This window comes from Electrophorus electricus, unplaced genomic scaffold (assembly GCF_041902795.1).
Source record: "Electrophorus electricus isolate QZ-2024a unplaced genomic scaffold, ASM4190279v1 Scaffold122, whole genome shotgun sequence".
NCBI classification, from domain to species: Eukaryota; Metazoa; Chordata; class Actinopteri; order Gymnotiformes; family Gymnotidae; genus Electrophorus; species Electrophorus electricus.
In genome coordinates, this window is record NW_027658404.1 from 82,606 (window position 1) to 90,000 (window position 7,395).

Here is a 7,395-nt window from a genome sequence, read left to right on the forward strand (position 1 = left end):
TGTGCATGACTGTGGTTGACCTCTTGGCCCTGGAAGTCTGGTGGTAGTAGTAGTATGATTTAAAGGCACAAAGTGAATGAAGTGTGCCCAGGCCCAGAGCTACTTTGCTGGGCATGAATGTGTTTGAACTCTTGGGCCTGGAAGTCTGGTAGTAGTAGTAGTAGTAGTAGTAGTAGTAGTAGTAGTATGATTTAAAGGCACAAAGTGCTTGAAGTGTGCCCAGGCCCAGAGCTACTTTGCTGTGCATGACTGTGTTTGACCTCTTGGCTCTGGAAGTCTATTTCTAGGCTTATATAAAGGGTCAAACTTCTTGAAGTGTGCCCAGGCCCAGAGCTACTTTGCTGTGTATGACTGTGTGACCTCTTGGCCCTGGAATTCTGGTGGTAGTAGTAGTATGATTTAAAGGCACAAAGTGAATGAAGTGTGCCCAGGCCCAGAGCTACTTTGCTGGGCATGACTGTGTTTGACCTCTTGGGCCTGGAAGTCTGGTAGTAGTAGTATGATTTAAAGGCACAAAGTGATTGAAGTGTGCCCAGGCCCAGAGCTACTTTGCTGGGCATGAATGTGTTTGAACTCTTGGGCCTGGAAGTCTATTTCTAGGCTTATATAAAGGGACAAACTTCTTGAAGTGTGCCCAGGCCCAGAGCTACTTTGCTGTGTATGACTGTGTGACCTCTTGGCCCTGGAATTCTGGTGGTAGTAGTAGTAGTAGTAGTATGATTTAAAGGTACAAAGTGAATGAAGTGTGCCCAGGCCCAGAGCCAGGCCTGGGCAGCAGGGGGCGCTCCTGGCCATGCCCAGCGAGTTTCGTGCGAATCGGACCTGGTCCGGAAGAGATACGAAGGGAAAACTCATTACTCGTCGGGGTGGCACATCCAGGCTCTCGACCCTCCCAAAGCGTCCGACCAGGGTGCACCCTGCCGGGCATGGTTAGCCGCCAGCCCCCTTCCTGGAGGTCTGGTTGGCACGGGGTTTTGATTTATCGGTTTCATATCTCTGGGCTCCTTGGGAGCAGAAAGTCGGTTGAGGGCCCTTTGGAAAGAGCCGGGGCTGCCGTTTAACGCTGTCCAAGCGGCAGGCGAAGCGCACCCACCGTTTTTACGCTATGATTTTTTAAAACCGCCGGGGCGGCAAACACAGGGCCGGTCGGGTTTGAAGACGAATATCTCTTCGGCCCTTGGGAGGAGAGAAGCAGCGCGGGTCACCTTTGAACGCGCTCGCTGCCAGGAACGTCTGGCGTAAAAGTTTCGTGGGAATCGGACGTTCCTAGGCTGAGAAGCGAGCGCCCGCCCTCGGGCGGTCGGGGGCCCCTTTCTCATTCCCCGTCTGGGCTAAAAATACGAGGTCGGACCCGATGGACTCGGGAGACTGGAGAGTACCAGGGAGACCCTGGAAGCAGGCGACCCGACCCACGCTTCGCTGTCTCCTCGGCCCTCGGGAGTAGAAGCGCGGGGACGGTGGCGTGGGCAGCAGGGGGCGCTCCTGGCCATGCCCAGCGAGTTTCGTGCGAATCGGACCTGGTCCGGAAGAGATACGAAGGGAAAACTCATTACTCGTCGGGGTGGCACATCCAGGCTCTCGACCCTCCCAAAGCGTCCGACCAGGGTGCACCCTGCCGGGCATGGTTAGCCGCCAGCCCCCTTCCTGGAGGTCTGGTTGGCACGGGGTTTTGATTTTTCGGTTTCATATCTCTGGGCTCCTTGGGAGCAGAAAGTCGGTTGAGGGCCCTTTGGAAAGAGCCGGGGCTGCCGTTTAACGCTGTCCAAGCGGCAGGCGAAGCGCACCCACCGTTTTTACGCTATGATTTTTTAAAACCGCCGGGGCGGCAAACACAGGGCCGGTCGGGTTTGAAGACGAATATCTCTTCGGCCCTTGGGAGGAGAGAAGCAGCGCGGGTCACCTTTGAACGCGCTCGCTGCCAGGAACGTCTGGCGTAAAAGTTTCGTGGGAATCGGACGTTCCTAGGCTGAGAAGCGAGCGCCCGCCCTCGGGCGGTCGGGGGCCCCTTTCTCATTCCCCGTCTGGGCTAAAAATACGAGGTCGGACCCGATGGACTCGGGAGACTGGAGAGTACCAGGGAGACCCTGGAAGCAGGCGACCCGACCCACGCTTCGCTGTCTCCTCGGCCCTCGGGAGTAGAAGCGCGGGGACGGTGGCGTGGGCAGCAGGGGGCGCTCCTGGCCATGCCCAGCGAGTTTCGTGCGAATCGGACCTGGTCCGGAAGAGATACGAAGGGAAAACTCATTACTCGTCGGGGTGGCACATCCAGGCTCTCGACCCTCCCAAAGCGTCCGACCAGGGTGCACCCTGCCGGGCATGGTTAGCCGCCAGCCCCCTTCCTGGAGGTCTGGTTGGCACGGGGTTTTGATTTATCGGTTTCATATCTCTGGGCTCCTTGGGAGCAGAAAGTCGGTTGAGGGCCCTTTGGAAAGAGCCGGGGCTGCCGTTTAACGCTGTCCAAGCGGCAGGCGAAGCGCACCCACCGTTTTTACGCTATGATTTTTTAAAACCGCCGGGGCGGCAAACACAGGGCCGGTCGGGTTTGAAGACGAATATCTCTTCGGCCCTTGGGAGGAGAGAAGCAGCGCGGGTCACCTTTGAACGCGCTCGCTGCCAGGAACGTCTGGCGTAAAAGTTTCGTGGGAATCGGACGTTCCTAGGCTGAGAAGCGAGCGCCCGCCCTCGGGCGGTCGGGGGCCCCTTTCTCATTCCCCGTCTGGGCTAAAAATACGAGGTCGGACCCGATGGACTCGGGAGACTGGAGAGTACCAGGGAGACCCTGGAAGCAGGCGACCCGACCCACGCTTCGCTGTCTCCTCGGCCCTCGGGAGTAGAAGCGCGGGGACGGTGGCGTGGGCAGCAGGGGGCGCTCCTGGCCATGCCCAGCGAGTTTCGTGCGAATCGGACCTGGTCCGGAAGAGATACGAAGGGAAAACTCATTACTCGTCGGGGTGGCACATCCAGGCTCTCGACCCTCCCAAAGTGTCCGACCAGGGTGCACCCTGCCGGGCTAAGAGAACAGCCAGGTGAACCCTGGAGGTTCCGAACTCCAGACCCCTGGACCCGACGGCTCAGTCCGCCTCAGGTGCACTACAGAGGTCCTCGGGCTGTCCCTGAGTGCATTAAAACGGAAATCAGAATTACTCCCCCGGGTGGCACTTCCAGGCTCTCGACCCTCCCAAAGTGTCCGACCAGGGTGCACCCTGCTGGGCATGGTTAGCCGCCAGCCCCCTTCCTGGAGGTCTGGTTGGCACGGGGTTTTGCAAATAGGTCCCGTCGGGTATATGGGAGAGCAAAGAGAATCAATGGGGTCCAAGCACTAAATTCATCCAGTGGCGTTCTCTGGAAGCCCAAGGGGAGTCCGAGGGGTGTTCGGCCGGCAAGGGGAGCTCTCCCTCGGACACATGATCAAACGCCTGTCCCCTACCGGAAAGTGGTGTGCTCTGGATGCCCCCCCCCCCCCCCATCCCCCGAGGGGGGTGCTTATCCCGCGAGGGGAGCCCTCCTCGGGTTAAGTGAACCATCATGCCGATTCCCCTATGGAAGTGGGCACATCCAGGCACACAGTCTGCTTTGCTCTCCCCGACCCGAGTGCGTCTGTTGGGCTGAGTGTACGCCCAGGCAACTGGATCCAATGGCTCAGTCCGCCGCAGCGTGCTTCGACGATGGGTCGTACAGCCATGCCACCAGGGTGGGCGTGTTTGTAAATGTACCAGTGGATTCTCGTCGGCCTGCCACATCCATGGTATCGACCCACCAGGCCTGTCCGACCAGGGGTTGACCCTGGACGGGCACGGTCTGTGGTTTGGCCCTTGTCCTAGATGAAATCGGGCACGGGGTTTTCTGGCCAGGTACCATCGGGTTACTGGGAGAGCGGCTTCGGTCTCCAGGTGAGACCAATGGTGAAGCAGCACGAGGCAATGGAGAGCATGCAAAGCGATGGGGAAGCCATGCACGGCAATGGCCACGAAAAAAAAAAAAAAATCACCACGGAAGGAACGTGAAGAACAAGGAGGAGTGTAGTGACACTGCCCAAAGCTGCCCGGTGTTGCAGGGGTCTATTGGTGTGTTGCTTCCTTGTTTGGTAGAGTGGAGTACCAGACCCGCCAGGGGTAGGCAAACCATTCCCCCTACGGTAAGTGAGGAGCCAGCCATTTGACGAGCGGGTGTCCACGTGTACGGGTGCGAGCGCTATCCCCCCACACGGGGTTAGGCCACGGCCTTAGGTGGACGTCTGCCGACCAGCCCCGGCTGATCCAGAACTTCTGATGTGGAGAGCGGTTTTGACAGATCCTCCCTGGTTCTAGCGGGTCAAGCCTCTGATGGGGGGTGGGGGTTATTTGTAACCCATCCCAGAACTCTCTGGGGGAGACTCAGACGGCCAGTCTGTCTACTCAGTTGTCCTATACTGGTGTCTGTGGTTTGGGAGGAAGGGAGTGCCCTGCTTTGTTGGCCTCCTCTTCAAACCTACCTGGGCCCACGAATCACTCTTCTTGGTTACATCACGAAACGTAGGTTGAGCGAGGCTAGGGGGGAGGGAATTCGACGAGGTCTTTCCCTTGTCCCCCCACCAGCGGCCCACGAAAATCAAAACGGCGTGAAGAGAGGGAACGCCGAAAGCACCTGGAGTCGGCCGTCCGCACCTCCGGAGGAGGTGGACGGGGTACGGTGCGGGCATGACCGGATGGGACAGCTTTGCATCAAGGTGAGAGGTCGGCGTCCGAAGGCCAGAGGGCGGTGCGCGAGCACGTTTACACTGGCCGCGGAAGCTGTCCTGGGTAGCCCTGTATGGCGTCTGGACCTGACGGCGCACGCACTTACAACCCGCTGCTTCCTAGCCCCCGGAAGGGGAGGCGGATGTCACTCGTGGTTCATCCCAGACCACGGTGCAAACTACCTGGTTGATCCTGCCAGTAACATATGCTTGTCTCAAAGATTAAGCCATGCAGGTCTAAGTGCACACGGCCGGTACAGTGAAACTGCGAATGGCTCATTAAATCAGTTATGGTTCCTTTGATCGCTCCACACGTTACTCGGATAACTGTGGTAATTCTAGAGCTAATACATGCAAACGAGCGCTGACCCTTCGGGGGATGCGTGCATTTATCAGACCCAAAACCCATCCGGGGGGCTCGGGCCCCCCGGCCGCTTTGGTGACTCTAGATAACCTCGGGCCGATCGCGCGCCCTCCGCGGCGGCGACGTCTCATTCGAATGTCTGCCCTATCAACTTTCGATGGTACCATAGTCGGCTACCATGGTGACCACGGGTAACGGGGAATCAGGGTTCGATTCCGGAGAGGGAGCCTGAGAAACGGCTACCACATCCAAGGAAGGCAGCAGGCGCGCAAATTACCCATTCCCGACACGGGGAGGTAGTGACGAAAAATAACGATACAGGTCTCTTTCGAGGCCCTGTAATCGGAATGAGCGTATCCTAAACCCATGGGTGAGGACCCATTGGAGGGCAAGTCTGGTGCCAGCAGCCGCGGTAATTCCAGCTCCAATAGCGTATATTAAAGTTGCTGCAGTTAAAAAGCTCGTAGTTGGATGTCGGGAGTGGGCTGGCGGTCCGCCGCGAGGCGTGCCACCGCCTGTCTCAGACCCTGTCTCCCGGTGCCCCCCGGATGCCCTTGGCTGGGTGTCCGGACGGGGCTCGGAGCGTTTACTTTGAAAAAATTAGAGTGTTCAAAGCGGGCCCGCTTCTCGCCTGAATACCTGAGCTAGGAATAATGGAATAGGACTCCGGTTCTATTTTGTGGGTTTCCTGAACCAGGGCCATGATTAAGAGGGACGGCCGGGGGCATTCGTATTGCGCCGCTAGAGGTGAAATTCTTGGACCGGCGCAAGACGGACGAAAGCGAAAGCATTTGCCAAGAATGTTTTCATTAATCAAGAACGAAAGTCGGAGGTTCGAAGACGATCAGATACCGTCGTAGTTCCGACCGTAAACTATGCCGACCCGCGATCCGGCGGCGTTATTCCCATGACCCGCCGGGCAGCGTGAGGGAAACCACGAGTCTGTGGGTTCCGGGGGGAGTATGGTTGCAAAGCTGAAACTTAAAGGAATTGACGGAAGGGCACCACCAGGAGTGGAGCCTGCGGCTTAATTTGACTCAACACGGGAAACCTCACCCGGCCCGGACACGGAAAGGATTGACAGATTGATAGCTCTTTCTCGATTCTGTGGGTGGTGGTGCATGGCCGTTCTTAGTTGGTGGAGCGATTTGTCTGGTTAATTCCGATAACGAACGAGACTCCGGCATGCTAAATAGTTACGCGGCCCTCCGCGGTCGGCGTCAAACTTCTTAGAGGGACAAGTGGCGTTCAGCCACGCGAGATGGAGCAATAACAGGTCTGTGATGCCCTTAGATGTCCGGGGCTGCACGCGCGCCACAATGGTTGGATCAGCGTGTGCCTACCCTACACCGAGAGGTGCGGGTAATCCGCTGAACCCCATTCGTGATGGGGACTGGGGATTGCAATTATTCCCCATGAACGAGGAATTCCCAGTAAGCGCGGGTCATAAGCTCGCGTTGATTAAGTCCCTGCCCTTTGTACACACCGCCCGTCGCTACTACCGATCGGATGGTTTAGTGAGGTCCTCGGATCGGCCCCGCCGGGGCTCCTCGCGGGCCTTGGCGGAGCGCCGAGAAGTCGATCAAACTTGACTATCTAGAGGAAGTAAAAGTCGTAACAAGGTTTTCGTAGGTGAACCTGCGAAAGGATCATTAACGGGTAACGCTGTCCGGCGTGCCTCCTCTCCCGACCCCCTCGACTTCGCCGTCCCCCCGCGTCGGGGCCCAGGGTCGAAAGGGTCTTCGGGGTTGCTGTTACACGTGGTCGCTTGCAGGTCAGGCTGGACAGAAGGCATAAAGGAGGAGCCTAGTCCCTCCCACCCCTTCCTCGTCCTCCGCCTCTTCCTCCGCGTCGTCCTTCAGCACCCCCCCCCCGCAGGCCCCGGTATTCTCTGGGTTCCAGCGCGAGAGACGCGTCGTTCAAAAAACTCGGCGTCCCCGCTCGTCGGGCGAAGGCCGGTTTCCCCTCACCTTGCCGGCAGGAGAAGCGCCTGCGAGTCGAGCGGGTCGTACGGGTCTGTCCCGCGCCCTCCCTCTCGCTCGCACGGCCGCTGCCTCCGTCCACCGCGAGGGGTTTTCCTATTTTGTTGTCCTTGTCATTCATCCCCGTCCCCTTGCTCGCTGACGAGCGGACTTTCCGGGGGGGGTTGCGAGCGCTGCTCCTCGTGGGGCAGGCCATGGCCCTTCCTGTGTTCGTCCGCCCACCGGCGTCCTGGGGCGTGGTGGTGGTGGGTGGCGCAGCCGGTTCCCCTGCTTCTCTCTCTCAGAAAGGAGTCTCAGGGGGACCCCCGGCAGGTACCTAGGGCTTGGCCCACGCT

General features: G+C 58.6%; 1 non-coding gene across 1 annotated transcript; it reads left to right on the forward strand.

Annotated features, from left to right (window-relative positions):
* Window positions 1-4,894: 4,894 nt before the first annotated feature.
* LOC145654112 (18S ribosomal RNA) lies at window positions 4,895-6,733 on the forward strand. The gene has a single exon (XR_014120343.1). It is a non-coding gene; the product is annotated as an 18S ribosomal RNA (ribosomal RNA).
* The last annotated feature ends 662 nt before the right edge of the window (window positions 6,734-7,395 follow it).